Below are 22,441 nucleotides of genomic sequence, written 5' to 3' on the forward strand. Positions count from 1 at the left end.
ACATGTTCTCCCGTGTCAGCGTGGGTTTCCTCCAGGTGCTCTGACATGTTCTCCTGTGTCAGCGTGGGTTTCCTCCAGGTGCTCTGACATGTTCTCCCGTGTCAGCGTGGGTTTCCTCCAGGTGCTCTGACATGTTCTCCGTGTCAGTGTGGGTTTCCTCCAGGTGCTCTGACATGTTCTCCCGTGTCAGTGTGGGTTTCCTCCAGGTGCTCCCACATGTTCTCCTGTGTCAGCGTGGGTTTCCTCCAGGTGCTCTGACATGTTCTCCTGTGTCAGCGTGGGTTTCCTCCAGGTGCTCTGACATGTTCTCCCTGTGTCAGTGTGGGTTTCCTCCAGGTGCTCTGACATGTTCTCCCTGTGTCAGCGTGGGTTTCCTCCAGGTGCTCTGACATGTTCTCCCTGTGTCAGCGTGGGTTTCCTCCAGGTGCTCTGACATGTTCTCCCTGTGTCAGCGTGGGTTTCCTCCAGGTGCTCTGACATGTTCTCCGTGTGTCAGTGTGGGTTTCCTCCAGGTGCTCTGACATGTTCTCCCTGTGTCAGCGTGGGTTTCCTCCAGGTGCTCTGACATGTTCTCCGTGTGTCAGTGTGGGTTTCCTCCAGGTTCTCTGAAATGTTGTCCGAGTGTCAGGGTGGGTTTCCTCCAGGTGCTCTGACATGTTCTCCCTGTGTCAGCGTGGGTTTCCTCCAGGTGCTCTGACATGTTCTCCCTGTGTCAGCGTGGGTTTCCTCCAGGTGCTCTGACATGTTCTCCCCGTGTCAGCGTGGGTTTCCTCCAGGTGCTCTGACATGTTCTCCGTGTGTCAGCGTGGGTTTCCTCCAGGTGCTCTGACATGTTCTTCCCGTGTCAGCGTGGGTTTCCTCCAGGTGCTCTGACATGTTCTCCCTGTGTCAGTGTGGGTTTCCGCCAGGTGCTCTGACATGTTCTCCGTGTGTCAGCGTGGGTTTCCTCCAGGTGCTCCGACATGTTCTCCCCGTGTCAGCGTGGGTTTCCTACTGGTAACCTTACTGGTTTGGGGACCAGGGAGGAAACAGCCTTTCACACTTCTACGTTGTGCTCCTGCTCCCCTCGACGAGGAAGACGCTCCCCTGGGCGTGTTTCTCCCTCTGACCTGAAATGTGGGCTTTTCTTCTGGACATGCATCTCCAGCCCACAGCCAGAAACACTGTTGGTTTGTGCACAGCGTCTCCATGACAACACAGAGGCCGTGTGTCACAAACTGCAGTGAAAACTGTTGTACATGTGCAACAGCTGCTCCTGAAACCTGAATCATATCAGCACGTCCCACGTCTTCATCTGAAAATGCTTCACTCAGAGTATCCAAACAAGACAAACTGTTTGTACGACCCGTCTCAAACTATATAATAATATTGTCACAGTCTGAATAATAGTGGAATATTAGTGTGCATCTAAATGTAGTCACTGTATTCACACTGTGGCTCTGTTGTTATATTTTCTAACCTGTTCTCCACCAGGGCTGTGATGGAGAACCATTGCCAAACCACTGCGGCCTTTGCACGCTGAGTCTGATGCCTTTTATTCTGTTCGTTGCAAAAAATTTGCGATGTGTTATGTTGCCTATCAGACTGACATCACTTCCTCCCTGCAGCTGCGTGAGGGGGCGGAGCTGTCCTCCACATTCTGTGTGCGGTCCACATCCGCCTCCTCTTCATCATCCTCCTCCTGAATATTAATATCTGTTCTGTTGAACGTAGCTGTCTGAGTTATGAAATGATTCTGTGGTTCCTCTCTCTCGTCTCAGCTGCGTCCCGTCGTGTGTCCGAACCTTCAGACTTAAAGAAAACAAATGTCTTCAGAAAGAAAGAAAACTTCTTCTACATTCACTGTTTGGATTTCCAGCAGTTAAATCTGGTTCAGTCACTCCATCAAAGGTCAGAGGTCATCAGAGCCGCGGTGGCGTGTCTGTCTGACCTTGAGCCGATGGAGTTTCACCTGCAGCTGCTGGACGTGTTGAAACTCGACTGTTGTTGCTTCACGCGGCTCATTTTGAAACCTGCTGAGGGATGAAGACAGTTGTTCTTTATTGATGTCCTGTGGTCAGGTAGTTCTGCAAAAACCCTGCCGCCGTTTACGGGATGAGGCTGAGCCGGTTGCCTAACAACACACCAAACAGGAAGTTGCGGCTTTTTAAGCAGCGTTCGTTAAAATGCACCCGAATCATGATTGTGTGATTTTCAGCTCCGGACGGCCGGCACCTTCGGCTCGGACGCCACCAAGGAGAAAACGGTTACCTAACAGCTCCGAGCGGAGGGCGGCAGCCAGGAGGAACATTCAGCAGCGTGGCGTTACGTCACTCAGCTGTTCTGTGTTTGTTCATTCTTCATCAAAGAATGTGCACAGATCTTAATGCTCTTACAGCCGCTGCTCTGTACCCAGTGCCAACCTCTGAAGCCCACTCCATGCCAGGTCATGGCAGGCCACGAGCCGCTGCCATGTTGTGACGTCGACTCCTCTAACCCTGGAATTAAAACTCCAAAGTCCAAACAGAGCAGAGAGCAGCTCTGCAGAGAATTTATATTCTAACATTCAGATGAAACAGTTTTTATCTTTATTGTGTTAATGACACATTTCACACACACAAGACCAGAATATGAACATCAAACCTCCTCCTGCTGCTCCTGCTGCTCCGTCAGGGCTCCCTCTGTCTCCTTTGAAGGAGGTTGCCTTAAAGTGGGCTGAGGAAACAGTGAAGTGGAGCTACAGTCCCAGCTGGACGAGGACATCTAACTGGCCTCCTGTCCTTGTCCCAGTATACAAGCACGGGAGGGGAATCCATTTATTGAGCCAAGTATGTGCGACTCCTCTACGATAGGTGGAGATATGCCCCCTTTCAGCTTGTTAGTATTGGACCTTTTTCCTGTTGACCTATTACGTCACAGACCAAACAATGGACAAACAAGTTAGCTACGGTTAGCTAGCAGCTAACTGCTACCATGGTGGACAACTTTACAGCTCTGTACATTTGGTCCGTCCAAAAAGTCACGGCTCTGGATGTAGATTTCTCCATGTTGTTACCGGCTTCTTCTTCTCTTACACATTTAATGCTATTGGACTTCCGGGTCAAAGCCCGGGGCGGAAACTGTGGAGCATGCTCAGAGCGCCTCAGCCAGTTTGGGTCTGATTGACTGTATACGTGCAGGAGTCACATGATCTGGGTGTGTTAGTCCCACTGTGACTAATATACTTTAGGCCAACCTGTCTCACTCTGAAGTCACTGAAAACTGGCACCTGGTCAGAGACAAAAAAAGCGCTCCTTTCTCATCAGCATGACAGTGGCTGGTTGACATTACAGCTAAGCAGCGCCTGGTGGCGTCAGGGGGAAACGCAACGGGACAACAACGAAAGATAGAGGGCGGAGGTCTGAGTAGGGTGGGTGGGAGGGGTGGTAGATGAGTCATACAATTTTCCAGTCAGAAACAAATTTTTCCGACACCACATGAATGCAGGGAGCCTGCAGGGCTGATGGGGGGAGCGGGAACAGGTGTGTTGATGCTCGGAGCGGTCAGGTGATGGAGACGTCTGAAGGCATCTGATGAAGGTGTTTGGGTCAAGTCTTGGTAAATGAGCCAAAATGTAAAGTTTGGGCATCTTTTTATATTTATCTAGTTTCTGTGTGAGGAATTTCCAGGAGTCATGTTGAAGAAATGTCAGAAAACAGCCTGAAGGTTCGCTCCAGTTATTTTCACTTCAGTCTGATCAGATGATAAATATTAAAACAAAGTATTTTCATGAGCTATTTTAGTCTTTGAGAGAAAACAACTGCTGCCAGATACTTTTAATATCAGTCACAATGATCCTTATCTTTTGTTAAGTGTTCCTATTACCTCATTTAGACAAGGAAAACAACACCCACCTCTCTGAGGGCGCAGGGGTCAGCCTCAATTTCAAAATAAAAGCCCCCAGAAGGTAACATGAGCCTTTGGGGGCCCTGGAGGAGGCTGCAGTTTCAAAATAAAAGTCCCAAATGGTAACAGAAGCTCGTGGCCGGCCTGAAGACTTCAACAGATCTGAGTAGTTCTTCCACCTCTGCTGCTGAATGCTGTATAAAGTCATTGTCATCATGGCTGGACTGACAGACACCAGGCCCCTGGGCACAGACACACAGAGGCCCCCACCTGTTCTACACAGGGGGAGGAAACACAGACTTTATAGTTGTTTAGCCTCTTTTTGCATCTCTGTGTCTGTCTGAAGACACAAGATACATCTCTCTGTGGTTTTTTGTCTCTTTATGATTGTTTTGCCCCTTTTTTGTACTTGTTGTCTCTGTATCTGGTTCAGCTGTTTTACCTCTCGTTGTAGTCGTTACGTTTCTTTGTGATCATCTTGAGTCTCTACCTGGTCTGGGTGTATTTTTTTGAGTCACAGGCCCCTGCGCCTGTAGACCCCATTAGTAATCCAGCCATGGTTGTAATGGAGTATTTGTACAGTGTTGGCACTGAGCAAATATCATCACGGGTACTCCACCAACACTCTGTTTTAAAACTCAGCACAAGAAGCATGAAAATTATTTTTATTACAGCTGAATGAACCCATAAAGAATAAACTCCTGATGTGAATCTTTTCTCTTTGAAGTTTTGATTTTTTAATGATTTAATTTTAGAGTTAATGAGAGTTAATAATGGAACGACTGAGAGTTGGCTTGAACTAGATAACCTTTAAAGAAGTGAGGAACAAAAAAAACCCTGAAGGATTTTTATTTTTCTCGTCTGATTACCACACACACACACACACACACACACACACACACACACAGAGACGTGCACCCCCCATGATGACTCGTCTCATGATTTAGGTGACAGATTGTGTTGATTGATGACTCGGCGTGCTGGAGGTTCATTCGCTTCGTTCCTCCAAAACCACAGAGCACAATAACATCCCGCCCTGCCAAACCCGCAGGACCGGGCCAGAGACACCCTGCGTAGGTGAGAGGAGGGGGAGGAGGGGGAGGAGGAGGGAGGCGGGTGCCTGAGGGCGGAGGGGGGAGGGTGAGGAGGGTGAGGAGGAACAGAGGATAGAGAAGTTAAAGAGAGGAAGACAGACGGAGCAGAAGGTGTGGTCTGACCTCACAACAGTTTACTGTGTAGTGAGAAACATCACCAACCTGTCAGACAAAACTCTGGGCCCAATGTTTATATTGTTCCTCTCTTTCAAAGCTTCCTGCTCTGTTTACATCCCATCAGCGTCAATTCATCATTTAAGGTGCCGTCATCAGGTGGGTGTGAGTGTTTCTGCGGTGACACACAGAACACAGCACACACACTCCAGCTCCTGTTTACTCTGCGCCGCTGAGCGTGTTCACACCTGAGCCTCACGTACAGACCCTGACATGTCGTCTGCCTCGTTACAGCTTCTCAAGACTCCACTGAAAAAACATCAGATTTAAAGAACAAATAACGTTGAACTTCGACCAACGCTGGGCTTTATTTTTATTTAAAAAATGTTTTCTGTTGGAGGCCAGAAAGAGAAGTGTGCATGCTCATGTCTGTCTGTATCAGACTGTGGTCATGTCATCATCCATGCAGTCTCATCCTTATTTAAAGAACTGGATTGTGCTGATGATGCTACGTCACGTTGTGTCACAAATGCAGGCTCACTCACCTCTGCATTGTGTATAAACTTTGAGACACTCCTCTGTATCAGAGGACAAAAAGGCACATAGTTGTTGTTTAATGCCAATAAATGATGAGGGTGAAGTGCAGGGTTGAGCACAATACTCACATTATGGGAGCATCCAGTTCAGATAATAATACTTTTACAATATCTGTGCTTGTGATGAAGGAAAATCCTCGTTCAGGCACTGAGGCTGCTCTGTAAATCATTTCCTAATAAATAATGAATACAATAACTTCTGATCAGTCCGGATCAGTTTCATGCATCAACTTCAGGGTTTCGTTCACAAAACGTTTAGTTAAACAGAACCATTGGTGCGTTGAACACCCTGTTGTGTTCACAGACGCACTGATTTTTAATATTGTGAGGTTTCATTTAATTCAGTTTGAAGAGGTTGTATTGGCATCATGAGAAACATACACTCAGGCCGACTCAAGTGTGAAATAAAAACTATTATATTTTGGCTCAAAATCTCAAATCTCTGAGACCATAAATAACAAATCAATGAGGATTTATACCAAGGTTCACTGTAAACTCTGACCTTTCTCACCATGAAGAAGCAGAAACATAACTTTATTTCAGGCTTTCTTTCTTTCTGAATGTGCAACATGTTAATCTGGAGGTTTAAACTCATGACTAATAAAGAGAAGAGGGGCCTGACTTCTGCAGGGTCACCAGAGGTGATTAACACGATGGGAGAGAAGAAGAAAGAGTCAGCTGCTCAACTCTTTGCTGCTTGTCTTAATTGCTGATCAGAGCTCTTGTGGAAGGCGCTCAGCGTCCTGAGCTTGCAGACACACTGGATGTAATGGGGTCAACATGGCAGCAGAGAGCTGATCAGATGGAGTCCCAGTGGAGTCTGTGGGAGGACTGGAGCTGTTGTTGATACAGTGGTGAGTTCAATGTTTACTCTGTATGTGGGAGACAATAGTGGTGAGAGGAGCCTATAATTATACTGTATGTTAGTCACATCGCTGTGACACGATCATTTCTGCTCAATTAAATTATGGAGAAATTTCAACTTCTTCAGTGTTTGACATGTTGTGTGTTCACAGACTGACCGTAACCATGGTAACGTCACCCACTGCATTGTTTTGAAGCCTAGAGCCTAGAGGCCAACACGTCCTCACTGTGACCTCGTCACATGTCCAAGTTTGGTCATGGACTCTCCACATCCACGTATGACATCCAAGGTACCCTGGGTGTGTTGGTTGTTGACGTTCTGGGACGCCGTGTCAACTTCAGCCTGTTACATGCATTGTCTGTTTTCAAAATACACTTCTGTTTTCACAGGAAATGTACAGTTTGATACAGTCTCTTTCAAAATAAAAGCACTACGTCGGTACAACACCACCAACTGATGTTTTTTCCTTCAACGACAAACACACGTGGTCGGGTTGAGGACAAATGAACAAGGTTTGGCTCTAGAGTCTTAGGAGACGTGAAAGTCAGTGTTTGTTTTCTGCCGTCAGCTCACTGGTCACATGATCGGAGCCTTTCAAAATACGTGGGATATGTACGGATTTGGATGCACTGCTTTTCATAGGGAAACAATTTGTGAGAACAGCCTGAGTACAGTGTCAACATTTATTCTGCTGACTGGGTTCAATGTTATCAGGAGAAAAACACGAGGTGTTTTTGTGCATCACTGAAAGGAACTCAGACTTAAAGATCTGCAGCAGTAAAATAACACATTAATGTAGCGGTGATTCATCCAGAGACATGAGGTACAATATTAATATACTGACAGCATCAACACTTGACTGCAACACACTGACTTTAATAATTAAAGCACTTCATACTTACACTGCTGTTCTCACAGTTTATCAGCTACTATTGCTTTCACAAACTCTTCCTACCAAAAACTACAAACTGCTGCTGTCACCTCCAGTGATTCACTCATTCATCACTGTTACTACAGTGTTTTAGTTTGAATCTATATTTCATCACGTCGGTCACCGCAGTGATCACACTGAAGGACAGCATCACGTCTCCATGTTTCCTCAGCAGTGAGTGTTTTTACTCAGTTTATTCAACATGTTAAAATAACACAAACACTGAATAAAACTTATAAAGAATAAAAACAAAAACAAACAGGATCCTCAGCGACAAACGAGCAACTCAGATAAAATCCTTCATGTTCAAAGGTGTAAAAGTTTCCTGGTGCTCTCCTCTGATTGTTGTACACATGAAGCAGAGACACCGTGGTCACATGTCACATGACGCTCTGACACACTCAGCCTAAATATAACCATCATCATGATGTGAAATGATTTGACAAAATAATCTGCACACACACACACACACACACACACATGGTCTGACTTCCTGGTGAGAGACGGTGGGGAATGTGAACAGTCCGGTTCAGTGTCAGCGAGCTGCTGTTTGTTCAGTGATGACAGAGCGGTGACATCATGTAGGTGGGTCACTGCAGGGCGACGGCAGCGAGGTTAAATATAGCTGTGTGTGTTGGCGTCAGCTGGACAGTGACTGAGAGTCACAGGAGAGGAAACTCCAGAGACTCGTGGTCTGATGATGATGACTGATGGACTCGTGTGACACACTGACCTGGGATCAGAGACAAAACACTGAAAACTTCTTCTTTACAAACTTTATCTTAAAGATCATAAATTTTCCACAGATGTCACGCGTGTCAGGATCAATGTGGAGTCAAGCTCTGTTGGGTTTACAGATTACTTTAATTTGAAAATAGATTTTTCTTTGCTGTGTGAGCCAGTGAGTGTTCATAATAATAAACAGATCACATGGTTTAAAGGACATTTTAAAGTTTTTAAATAATCATCTGGAGCTCAGAATGAAAGCAGGAAGTTCTAATTTGATATTTCAGTGTGATGCAGTTTTCAGAGCGCTTCATGTTACAGTGTTTTATTTATATACTCTGCTCTGATTGGCTCACGGTCACTTCATTATGTGCAGTGTACAGAAGTGTTTTAGCGTGATTTATTTTCTGACTGATTATTTATCTGTGCTGTGGTTCTCTGGGTAAAAATAACACGTGACTTTTTTTAAAAAACACTTTCTCACCCGCTTTTATTCTGAAGGTCACAGTTCAGCCTGTTCTCACTCCCAACTCGTCAAATAGCCGCGTTTTGTCAGTGGAGCCCGACTCACAGAGGCACCCTCTGGGGCGGTATGATATGAACTGGCATTTTGTAAAACCACTGGCAACTAGTACCAAGAGCAAGAAAGTCTGAACAGAGGAGTGGAGGTGGATGGGTCAAACAAACCCAGGACTTTCAGCTGGGAGCGCCCACATCACCTCAGACGCTGCGCCAAACCACCGATCCATCTCACGCTCCATTTTACCCTCACTGTGAACAAGACCCTCAGATGGACTCAGCTCTCAGTTTGGTCAGATAGGACCAGATGGCTCGTATCAACAACCCTGGTACCCTGTATTCCTGCAGTACCCCCCACAAGACTCTCCATCAGATGCAGTGGTAAGCCTTCTCCAAGTCCACAGAGCAGATTTAGACTGGATGGGCAAACTCCCACGACCCCTCCGGCTGCCCTGCGAGAGTTAAGAGCTGGTCCACTGGATCACTGGATCACTGATCCACGGCTGGGACAGAGTCTGCATCGCTCCTCCTGAATCCGAGGTTTGACAACTGGTTGCATGTTGGTTCATTTGTAATTGATGCAGAACGACTACCGCTCCACTTGGGTTGGTCTTGGCAGGTGCTGGAAACATCAACAAGTCCAAACTAGTAAAAAAAGATTTCTGCACACTTATATCTCTATGCAGTGTTTCACTTTAAACTTTTAAAGTTTAGATGTAAGTGTGAAAGAAAGAAATATTTTTCTACCAGTTTGGTTCATCTGTAATAAAATGTAAAAAACATAATTGCAGCGTAAACAAATACATTCTCTACACATATACAGTGATTTCTGCATTCCTACTTTTATTCTTAGATGGATAGTGACCAATCATGTTGTAGTGAGGTTAGCCCCACCCACCTCATTAGTATTCACACAGCTGACCTCAGGAAAACAATAAAAAACCTTCACTTTCCTTCTTATTGGTGCAACAGTCATACTTTTATTTTGAAGATTAATGAAAAAGCACCATACTCCTCTCTCTTCTCACACACACACACACACACACACACACACACACACACACACACACACACACACTCAGAGCTCTGGGACTTTTATATAACGTGGACTTGGTGTCCTCCCTCTGTAGGAAGATAAGAGTTTAGCTCGGCAATAAATCTTCGCACCTCCTCCCCTCCTCTCTGCTGGAGTTTGGCCTCTATAAACACACACGCACACACACACACACACACACAGACGCACATACGCACACACATGAACACAGCACTGACAAGCAGAAAATCTCTTAATGGGGCGTCTTCATTTCATCGCTACCACAAACCACAAAAATCAACTGGAAACTGACAAAGAGCCAAGAAAGAAAACAGAGAGGAGAGGAGACAAGGAGAGGAGACAAGGAAAGGAGACAAGGAGAGGAGACAAGGAGAGGAGGGGAGACAAGCAGTGCTATGGCTGAGACACAGAGGACACGGAGCGACAGCAGAGCGCGTCCTTTATACAGTAATGACCTGAAGCTGCTCCTCTGATCACAGACACAGCGCTCACCTGAATGACATCACACGACTGTTCTCTGTTGTCACGCTGCTGGTCGCTGCTTCACACTCAGCTCACGTCTCTCCGATACGTAAAAACTACACAGAGCTGTGTCAACCAGAACAATCTGTTTACAAATTAATAAAATAACAACCTCATTGTGTCAGAGGGGACGTGACGCAGCAGAGCGACCTCGTGTGTTTTTACATTTCACATTAAAATAAATCAAATCACTGAGTCCTGTTCTCTAATGTTCTCTAATGTTCTATAATTCAGTGGTGGTTAAAGGAGCAGTACGTAACATTTTTAGGATTTAGTGGTATCTCGTAGTGACAATTGCAGATTTCAACCAGTTGAAACTTCTCCTTGTGAGAATTCTGTCAGTGTTCATAGTTCAGGAGGTTTTCACCAGGAGCTGTGTACCTGGGGAAGTGTATTATACAATGCATGTAACAAGCTGAAGGTGACACTGCGTCCCACTACTTTGAGCGTCTCGTGGACGTGGAGAGTCCACGACCAAACGTGAACGTGTGACGCTGCAGCAACCAAATGCTGCAAAGACGGAGCCTGAGAAACAGGTAAAAAAATGTTTTATGCAGATCACTGTTACTCTTATTTACTCAGGTACATTTGCACTAAAATATATGTGTGTTTACTCTGTTACTACTTTTATTTAGCTATAAATAAATGTTCTCACACAACAGCAACTGTCTGACTGCGAGAGACAACATGATGTCGCTGAGGGTGAGGAGTTACACCCAAAGGCCTCTGCTCGCTCACAGAAACTTTGCTCACAGAGTGTGATATGTTCAATTCTTCTGTTTGTGAGAAAATTCAAAAAACGACACAAAATGTACAGACACGTTTACCCCCCCCCCCCCCCCCCCCATCTCTGCTCTCTGCAGCGTCTCTGGCTTCACGTGCACCTGAGTTATAAAACGATCCTGTGCAGATATTAAATTACACTCTGCAAGCTTTGGTTTTCCCACAAATCATAAACACAACACAGTTTAACGTAGTGAAGCTGTGGAAGAAACAGCTGCAGTCTGTCAACACTGTGTGTGTGTGTGTGTGTGTGTGTGTGTGTGTGTGTGAAGAGGAGGGTGCGTTTGATTTCCTGATGTTTGGTCAGTAGTATGTGAGGAATGCTGCAGTGAGTGACCACAGAAACACTTCACACACACACACAGTAATATAAACACTCTCTCAGCTGCAGAGGCGTTCGCTGCCCTTCGTCACTCTCAGCATCGTGTCTGTGTGCTCTCAAACTGTCAGATGATGCGTTTACATGCACTAAAGAAACTCTGTTACTGTTGGTTAACATGAGTCAGTTCATGCTCCACTGCAGCTCAGAGAAAAAACCATGACACAAAAACAAGAATCAACTTTCACTGATGTACTCAGTCGCTGGGAAAAGTTCATCTAAACAAACAGGAAGGAGCCCAATCAACTAAAACTGATTTTATCTCTTTAAACTGCAGCAGAAACCAGAAGATTAAATATTCACACAGAGCTCAGAAACATCAGAGAACATCTCAACAAGAGATGAACACAGAGGCCGTTTACACGTGGCCGGCTATTTTCATAAACGGACATTTCACCGTCTCCGTTTTCAAAAAGATCTTCGTTTACACTTACCTGTGTATATATACACAAGAGCACGCCAAACCTGTAGGTGGCAGTGTAACGACAAGCTCAAGCCTTCCATGTATCCATTGTCACCATAACAACATAGGTCGCACTTTTGACACAGGCGCAAGTTCTGGTGCATACTGTGACGTCGGCTGCCTATAACTCCGTTTATCTCAGTTTATCTCAGTTTATGCAAACGCGCAACCAGAGTTTTCCAAAATCTCCACTCTGGCCGGAGTTTTTAGAAAGACTCGTTTTCAGAGGAGAAATCTCCGTTTGCGTGTAAACGAAGGGCACAAACGAAGGAAGATGTCTCCGTTTATCAAAATCACCGTGTACGTGTAAACAGCCTCACAGACTGTCAGGAAGCAGAAGGAGGAGCGACGTGCAGGAGGAGTTCTTCATCCCTGAGCCTGTTGGTCAGGAGCCAATCACCATCCAGGAACCTCCCACACAGTCAACTCAACCAGCCAATCACTGCAGCTCACCTGCAGCCCATCAGAAGATTACCACAGAAGAAACTCAGGTGGAGAAACGAGATGATTGATCATCAGTCACACACACTGGGACATGAAACCTTTGTTTATGTGAAGTTGTGTGAGGTGCAGCGCGGTAAATGTTAAATATGAAATATAAACATATTTTATGATCTGGTTTTGAAGCCATGCTTGAAAATGTAGCATCTACTGTAAAATAAATGTAAAAATAAAGATGAATATGTTTGCAGTGAGATGTGAACATGAGAGCTCAGACGAGGAGGAACCAGAGCTGCAGACAGAAACATCATCACACAGCGATGATCATGAAAATGTGACAGAAAATGAACGTGAGGTCAGTTTGCAGAAGTTTAGAATATACAGGAATGTATTTTTAATGTAGGAAAAACTTTGCCTCCTCCTGCAGCATCAGCCCAAACTCTGTCAGTGTGAATGTCAGAGACGACATCTGATCTCACTGAACGTCTGCACGAACTCACATATTTTTGTAAATGTAGATTTTTCTTGATGTTTTGGCCTCGTGTCCACATGCAAACAGAGGTTTAGGTCACTGCAACAGATTTTTAAAAAGGTTTTCTAAGGTGCAGATTTTTCTAAACTCTCGTTCTGTTTATCTGTGTGGACATAAAACAGAGCATTTGGGAAACGATGACATCATCCTCTAAATTCATGCATGCTCATGAAAAGACACAATGCATGTAACAGTCGTCAATTGACACGTCGTCCCTGAACGTCCAAAATTGATGCAGGAGGATACCTAGAGTGTCAGATTTCGACTGGTAGGTTCAACATGTTCTCATCTCAAGTCGTAACTTATCACCGCGTTGTCAGTGGAGTTTGACGTCTACATATTACGTGCTAGATATCCTTCTTGTTCCAGGACACTGCAACCAACAACAGGACGTCAACAAAACTTTATACAGAAAGTTAAACAGCGGGCTCCTGGTTGAAAGTCCAGGGTTTGTTGGACCCATCCACCTCCCCACCCACCCGTCCTACAGGGACTTTCCTGCTCTTTATATTGCATTGTTATTGGCAGCATTTCAAACCGATGCTGTCTGGCAGCAAATCATGACACCACCAAAGGTTCTGTCTGGCTGTGTTAGAAAGTGATGCCACCCGTCGGTGTAGCAACCTGCTGCAAATGGTGACTTTTGGCCTCATTGTCTGATACTTGATACTTGATGAGTTGGGATGAAAACCTGTTGGTGTCCAACATTTACAGTCGTCCAGGAAGGATGGTTTTGGATCAGGACCGGTCAAACCAGCTGATGGTGGGACAATTTCCAGTGGGACTGTTGTTAATCAGAGGTGAAAGGAAAACTGTCACATGTCCAGAGCGTCAGTTGAATCATGAAGTGAGCTCTCTCATCTTTGTATCAGTGAAGAATACACAGTGATGAGATCCCCACTAGGTGGTTTGAAAAAGGCAATGTTAGCTTGTACACTTTACAACCTTTGTGACGAGAGGAGACGTGAGACAGCTGACACCACCAGCTGTTTGGAGTCGTTTTTCCGTTCTGGTGTGGATGGAGATATTTTGTAAAACGATGGTCAGTGAACAGAAACAATCTGTTTTCAAAGATATCCGTGTAGACCAGTGTAGATGGGCCTTAAAGTTTGACGCTGTTGGAACTGGAGATGAATCTGACTGCAGACCAGCTGCACGTAAACAGTCAGGCTGTGTTTTTGTATGGTTTCATACAAACAGTAATGCACCCAGATTCATACATATCCCACACACTCTGAGACGCTGCGATGACGTGACCAATGAGCTGACAGCAGTAAACAGGAAGCAGTCCTGAGCACTTTCACCTGGAGTCACATGTTCAGATCCGTGTGAAGTCATTTTAATGTTTGCTAAACCTCAGTAACTGCACGCTAAGGATGTAACGTGACGTCATTCATCAGGTGTGAACTCACAGGATCATCATACGAACTGTTCGCTGAGAATAAGCTGAAACAGTAAAGTGTGAATCTGTTCTTCTGTAGTCTGGTTTCCTGTGTGCATGTAAACAGTCTGGTGTGAATGTGTCCTGCTCAGGGGCACTTCAACATGCGTCTGTGTTTTATGGCGCTGCTGTCCCATAATCCCTGAGTGATGACAGACGACATAGTTCCTGTATGAATCTGCACGTTGTGTTTATGTGAGACTCAGTTTTATAGTTTTCTCTCTGGCACAAAGTCAAGTTTGAGAGTTTGAGAGTTTTTACAAGCTGAACAAGTGAGCATGTGAGAGCTGAATTTAAAAACAGACATGAGTGACGTGACTTCAGGGTGAAAACCTTTCAGACCGGGAAAAGAAAAACCTCCAAAAACCCAAAAAGTTCTGCCTCACACTCTCCTCTTCGTGACATCGTGCAACCTGTGAAACTTTGAGCCTCTGTGTGCTGCGGCGCGCTGCACTCTCAGCTCAGATGATGACAGCGGCTGAAATCCAGAGAGCAACTTTCCCAGGTTTCCCTGAAGCATTTTTGGGCACCGTTCACCTCCCGAGCAGCAGAGGAGGAATTATTTTCAGGAGGCTTCTGGGAAAACGCAGCCTTAAAGGATTAGTTTTCAAGATATGTGTGTAAAGTTCCTGTTAACGTGAGACATGTGTGTTAATGTGAACTGTGCAGAGAGGAGGAGGGCGCCAAGAAAAGCTCACAGCTGGACTGATGCCGGCTGTCTGATTGTTGTTTGATGCAGAAACTAAAAAACAGTTAATGCAGAGGCTATTTTTACTGGCTGTGCAACAGGAAGAGACGAAGACGAAGACGAAGACGAAGAAGAAGAGGATGAACAGTCGAGACTTGTTCTGCTTCACTGATGAATCTGGTCACATGTGATCACACAGAGACATCTCTACAGTCAGCCTGAATCAGACTGAATAAAATAAATCCTAAATCGAAATAAAAATAAATATGATATTCTGTATATTTAATCTTCATGTTCAGACTGAAGCAGCAGTGACTGTGTCTGCTCACAGGTCCAGTGTGTCTGTCTACACTCTGATAGATCTACTTCCTCCATTGTTGTTAAAAACTCATCAGTGAGACACTGTTGCACCGACACGTTTTAATCCCATAATCCCAGCTCCTCACATACAGACACGTCGTCACCTCAGAATGTGACCCTACACAGGTACCCTTCGGTGTCACTTCTGGATGTTCAGGGACGGCGTGTCAATTCACGCTGGTCAGTGTTTGTTCTGACAGGTATTTCAGATTTTGTCTAACTCTTGGGAGGAAAATGTTTTATTAGTTTAAGTCACATGTTAGTCATTTTCATCCTTCATAGGTTTTATCGGCAAAGATTCCAAATGTTTTATTTGACAAAAGTTCAAATATTTAATCAATAAAATTTAAAATATTTTAGTCGACAAAAATTCAAAATGTTTTAGTCAACTTTTAGTCATTCTGTTCTCGATATGTGTTTCCTCTTTAAACTAATGGATGGATCATAAATCAGACTCAAGGTGTCAGGTTGTATAAGATAATGTGTGTGTCATGTCTCCAGCAGTGTGTGACAGGTTTAAGGGCTGATTCATGAGCACACACTTACTGATCATCATCTGAAAAGCTCAACATCTCTCTATTTATGCTCTCAACAAATAACTAATGTGAGCCAACTAGGATTTGTCCCCAGGTTCACTGTAAACTCTGACTTATCCATGTGACTGTTAAGAAGCAGAAACATAACTTGTTTCTTCATGTGCAACATGTTAGTCTGGAGGTTTAAACTGGTGCAGTTTGACCCTCCCTTAGTGACTGCTGGAATAATCCATGACCTCCGGGGTGGGGACCTCTGTTATTAGATTTTAAAACTTACCTTTTGATGTTGAAAGTTAAAAGTTGAAGATGAAATCCTGGAGTGCAAATGCTTTATTTTTGGACAAATTAAAATGAAACTTTGAATAAAGTGACTTTTTTGGTCTCAGGTATTTTTTATTAGAGCTGACTGAAAAACATATACACACTGGCAAATATTGTGCATCATTACAAGATATATGCAAACAAGTCACAGTGTGCTCTGTTTTGTTTTTTGAGGAAAAGCAAAATAGTAACACTAAAGAAAGTGTACAAATGATAGAGAAAAAATAGAATAAAATATCAGTGTTAAGTTCAGATTTGGTTTTGGTACATTTGAAAATCCAACAATAATTTCTGTTTTTACAGTTTGTGGTTGTGACATTTTGGCATGTTGTTAAAGAAAACATTGCTGTGGAGGGCACGTTTTTTTAAAATAAATGCAAAATACAACCATTTAAATGTGTTGCCCACCCCCCGCACCCCAGAAGCTTTCGTCACACGTGATGTGTCCGAGGGCAGCTGTCTTTATATTTTCTGGCTGCGATACAGGCTGTAATTTTTGTGATTTTTAAAGAGAAGAGGGTTTGGAAGGCATGTTTTCTAAACATTATTTATTTATTTAAATTACAGTGTTCGGCTGTGATAAACTGTGTATGTTTGCAGATTTTTAAAGAAAACATGTCCTCTAAACCTGCATGTTTACTTCAAAGAAAAGTTTTATTTTTATTTTTTTTTCATCATTATCATTTTATTTTTGTTATTATTTTTTATTTACAGTTTCCAGCTGTGATAAATGGAGCCATGACGGCATGTTTTCTTTAGAAATATAATAAATACAACATACAGCCATTTAAATCTGTATGTGCCGACCCTGAGCCAAAATAAAAAACAGAAGTCATGTTTCTGAAACATATTAATTCCTGCTGTACAGCTGGACACGTTATAGCACGGGGGTCTGTGGGGACCGACCCGAGTGGACGTTAGAGGAACTGCAGGTCGCTGCTGGTTATGACATGAAGAGATTCTCAGTAAAGTGACTGTTGAAAAAAGAGACGAAGCTTCAGGTTAAATTTAGCTCAGCTGTGACGTTTCAATCCATCACACTGAACAGACTCGGAGCCAAAACCTGGCGGTTTGTGTTTGGATCTGAATCTGGAGGTCACGCTGCTGAGTCCTCAGTAACTTTTACTAAAACGATTTCTCCTGAAAGAAGGAGGTGATGGTTCGTTTGAAGTTGTCAAAGCTCAGGTGGATGAGTCAGAGCTCTGTAGAGAAATTCCTAAATGTGTGGCTATCATTCCTGAAGTGCTATGATACCATCTGAAGCACAGGAAGCACAACAACCTGAGAACTGAGACTTTATTGTGTTTTATTTCAGCCTGTGAGTTTGTCTCATTTATTCATTTGTTGTTTTTATATCCTTCATTGTATTTGTACTATTATTGTTATTTTCCCACAGTTTGGGGGGTGCACATGTTGGCACACTGTAAAATGTGTAAATATTTAAAAACCCAATAAAAACATTTGAATACAACTGAAAACAGGTTCGCTGAGTAACACACACACACACACACACACACACACACACACACACACACACACACACACCCGCAGAGGTTACTTCTTTGGAAAACAGCTGAATCAAATGACACACTGCCAGTAAACTGCAGCAGGTCACACACACACCCACATCAATTCATAATATGAACAAGCAAACACACTATCTACACGCGTCATTATTATGTGTGTGTGTGTGTGTGTGTGTGTGTGTGTGTGTGTGTGTGATAATTAGAAAGAGACTCTCTGTGGTTTCATCCACAACATTTCTTCAGTCTGACTGAAAGTGTTCTGATTAGAAACTCTTCACATTAAACACACTTTTCTCAATAAATTCATCATGAGATTATTTTCAAGCTGTAACAAAGTAAAACAACATGTCACCAAAAGGATTATGGGTAATATTGTTACCAGTACAATGTCATGTAGTGACCACCTGAAATCATCCACACAGTAACACTCCAGCTGCAGCGCCACCAGGACATTAAAGGCTGTTTTACTCACCTGGGTGATGTCGTACTGTATGTTGTCATGTTCAGTGTGTTTCCATTCACGTACCTAAAACATCTGCAGCGTATCACGTTCTGCGTTTGCATCCTGAAGCTGCTGGACTCAGCGGGGATAAGGAGCTGGCCTCAGGTTTGTCTTTTAGTCCCAGTGATGGGCACATCTGGGTGATGCCGTCAGATGTGTGTTAGCATGCTGCATGTTTACCTCCATGTTAAGGCTGAAAAAAATCGGCCATCATGTCTGCGTGCGTGTGTGACAGGAGCAACTTCAGAGAAAGTCTGTGAAATAAATACTGAGCAGATAAATGAACTCTTGTTTGATGAAAGACATGAATAAAGAACAGGTCTGTGACTAACGTGTTTCATCACTGAGGTCATCATCAGTGTTCGCTCTGCTGTCAGAATCATAAAGAACAGATCTGTCTGAATCATGAACCAAACATCGTCACTGAGGATGTCTGTGTGCGCTAACAGCCATGAACCATGAACAACCACCATGAACTCGTCCTGCAACAAACAGCTCCAGAGGGAAATGGTGCCATCGTACGTTTCTGCAAAACACAGGTTAGTTATATTTGCACATTTCACACGGATCATATCAAGTATCTGAGCTGACTTCATCAGGAGGTGGAGGGGATGATGGATGTGTGGTGAGATGCCTATGGATGTATAAATAGACCTGGATACAGCGTTGGGGGCGGGGCCTCTTTCTATGAAAGTTGCTCAGTGGCACATGAGGACAAAACTTTACTTTCCGTGATATGAAATCCTGCAGGGACACATTCAAACACCAAAATAAATGGTTTCCGTGGTAATTCATGCTGCCGCCAGGACCACATGTCACCATGACGACACACAGACTCATGACGTGGAAACAAAGCACGACTGCAGCTGGTAATGCTGTAAATATTGAGGTGTTGTATTTTTACACATGAGCCTCTGAATCCATCTTTCTGCTGAGTCACTGCTCACAGTGCTGACTCATGGTTTCTGCAGCCGATCACTCGCCTCGTGGAGAATTTACTAAGAACTCAAATAATTTTTCACACATGAATCACCTCCTGAGAGCGACTGATGACCCGAACGAGAATTCTTCTTCATGTCACACTCTGACATGACAAACATGTGGCTTCAAACATTGTTGGAAACATTTGTGTTGCAAAGTGTCTTGACTGTACATGATGGTTGTATCTGCCATGCAGTTTATCTTAACTTAACTTAACTTAACTTATCTTATCTTATCTTATCTTATCTTATCTTATCTTATCTTATCTTAACTTGTCTTAACTTATCTTAACTTACACTTATCTTATCTTATCTTATCTTAACTTACTCAACTCAACTCAACTCAACTCAACTTATCTTATTTTATCTTGAACCACAGCTAATTGAATTCAAAGTCAAAGTCAACATATTAATGAGAAATAGCTTCATTTCTGAGAACCCCTTCCACCAATGGGAGGGGAGGATGCATCACTTCCTGAAGCTGGAGGACGCCTACACGTCGATGGGCGAGGCTCAAACTGAGAAACAAAAAGTCACTAAGCAGGAAACGTGACTCAGGAGCAAACTTCTTCCTCACTGTCTCCAGACTCCTCATCCTCACTCTGGAAGATGGTTCATTCAGTCTGCAGATGATTTCATTCACACTGAAAATGTTTCTATTTGTTTCCATCATGTGTCATTCATTCATAAGCATATCAAGATTTTAAAAGTATCTGGTTTCAGCTGTTCAGTCTTAGCTGAAGATTAATGATGGAGGTAAAAATGATGATGAAAACAAACATTTTTATTGAGGTGAATGAAGCAGGTGATCTGAGCGGTGGCTGAAGGAACAAAAGACGTGTTGAGAGAAAGAAATGAAGAAGAGAGTTGACAGATAAAGAAGACGAAGCTCAACAGTTTATTGATCTTGTTTTCTTACAGATGTAAAGTTGAGTGAGTTTCCTCCAAAATGTCGCATCAGCTGTTCTGACGCTCAGGATGCTCTTCACTCCAAAGTGTGATGCTCCAGTAATGATGACGGCAGCAAAGCAGGAGGTCAGGTGACATGTAGCACTACAGCTGCCTGCTCCTATAACGTCTGCGAGTCCTCACTTCAGCCCTGGACTGGAAGAAGATCTGGTGCCGTCTACATTCTGTGTCACAAATAAAATGAAGGAAGGGACCTTCAAGATGATTCACTGGTTTTATCCCACCAAGGTTTTTCTTCAAAGAAATAAAAAGGACGTTGTTGTGGACAGCTCATTTTGTCAACTGATTCCAGAAGACGTAAACCAGCTGTTTAGGTCTTGTCCCCACTCCTGTGCTTTTTGACAGGATGTCTCTGTGTTTATTTCCCAGTATAATGATTTTTATTTTTCTTATAAAAATGTATTGTTTGGTGTTTTTACTCTCGCCCTACCAAAGCAAATCAGCATCATATCGTCAGTGTGAGTCTATTACTGACAAAATCTCACATTCATAAATCAAAATTTTCCAAACATAAACCCTCTTTTTAAATTAAAACAAAAATCAGAAACTACTGAAACACTGCACCTGTGCTCCCTGTACAACATCTCATGGCCTGATATAAGATCATCTGTTCATATTCATATTGTTTCTGTGCTGTTTATTAATACAATGTTAAAACAAACAAACAAACAAACAGAGACCTACTGTATTTCCTCAGTAGCCAGTACGTCACTAATTTATGGAGCCACTGTCAGCAACACAGTCCGGCAAAAACTTCACAGTAAAAAGCCTCATGTTAATAAATGAAGGGAGTCTGCCCACAGAAACTCTGTCAGGGGGCTTTTATTTTGAAACAGAAACAGGAAAAGTTGAATTTAAGAAATGTGTTGTTGGACCTGCCACACACACCACACACACACCACACGCAGCACACACACCACACACTGCACACACACCACACGCACCACACACACCACACACACCACACACACCACCCCTCCTGCACCCCCCTCTCAGAAGTAGCTGGTTAACGTTACAGAATAACATCAATGTGAAAGGTTGGCTTTTTCATCCAGAACGCACTGATTAGCCGTTTTTGACGACGTCAGCGTGAGAACACATTGATTTTAGCGTCAGGATGTTCAGAAGTTATCTGGCTTGTGAAAACTGGGTCCAGTTTGGACTGAATGGACACAGGGCTGCAGCTCGTCTCCTAGAGAGGCGGGGCAGTGGTGAAAACCATGTGACGCAGATACAGGAAATAAATCTAGAACGAGCTGTCTCAGTCGACCCAGTGTCATTCTGAAGGTGTCGAATACTGGCACTTAGGCAGTGACCTCCGGCGTCAGACACCGACAAGAAAAGCCGTCCTTTCGCGTCAAAATGACACGCAGCCAATCGCTGTTATTGTTAAATGGTGACAACAACATAAATCAAGGAGGCGGAAGTCTGAGTAGGGCGGGTAGGAGGGGCGGGGCCAACAAACATGGACTTTGATCCGAGAGAGCGGTGTTCACATCCCGTAGGATTGTGAAGCCAAATCCTGTTCTTTTTTCCTAAATGTAACCGTGTGTGTGTGTGTGTGTGTGTGTGTGTGTGTGTGTGTGTGTGTGTCTGTTGGCTAAACGTAACCACGTGCGTGTGTGTTGTTGAAAAAAACATTAGTTGGCGGTGCTTTTATTTTGAAAGAGACTGTATCAAACTGTACATTTCCTGGAGGTCTGTGGGGACTGACTCACTGTAGGAGCCGGCCTCTAGTGGACATTAGAAGAACTGCAATGGAGGTTGATTCCTGTATAAAAACACAGTCAGCTGGGTAACTGAACTCTGGATGGTTTAGTAGTTGAGCAGAACACAAAACAGACCGTGCGTTACTGAAATGCATCCTGGGAGCTGTAGTTCACCTCTCTCCTTCAGACTTTATCTCCTCAGGTTCCTTTTAACTTTGAGCTTTTATTAAAGAAGCAGATCAGCTCTGACACAGATGTTGATCTTTAGTTGTGATGGTTCGACAGGAGAGTTTCATGTTCATCATGAACAGACATCAACTCTGAAGCTAAGTGAAATAAACCCGACTGAAACCTCCAAAAAAACAAGCCTCAAAGTGAAGCTCGAGGCGTGTTGGTGGGTTGGTTGGTTGGTGGGTTGGTTGGTTGGTTCGTTCGTTTTCTCACCTGAAGATTTCACAACATGTTTTTTTCTTTTTGATTGTTTCACAGAGAATCACTGCCTCCTCCTGACATAACGTTTCTCTCA

The sequence above is a fragment of the Epinephelus fuscoguttatus genome, linkage group LG2 (genome assembly GCF_011397635.1).
Source record: "Epinephelus fuscoguttatus linkage group LG2, E.fuscoguttatus.final_Chr_v1".
In the NCBI taxonomy this organism is placed as follows: Eukaryota; Metazoa; Chordata; class Actinopteri; order Perciformes; family Serranidae; genus Epinephelus; species Epinephelus fuscoguttatus.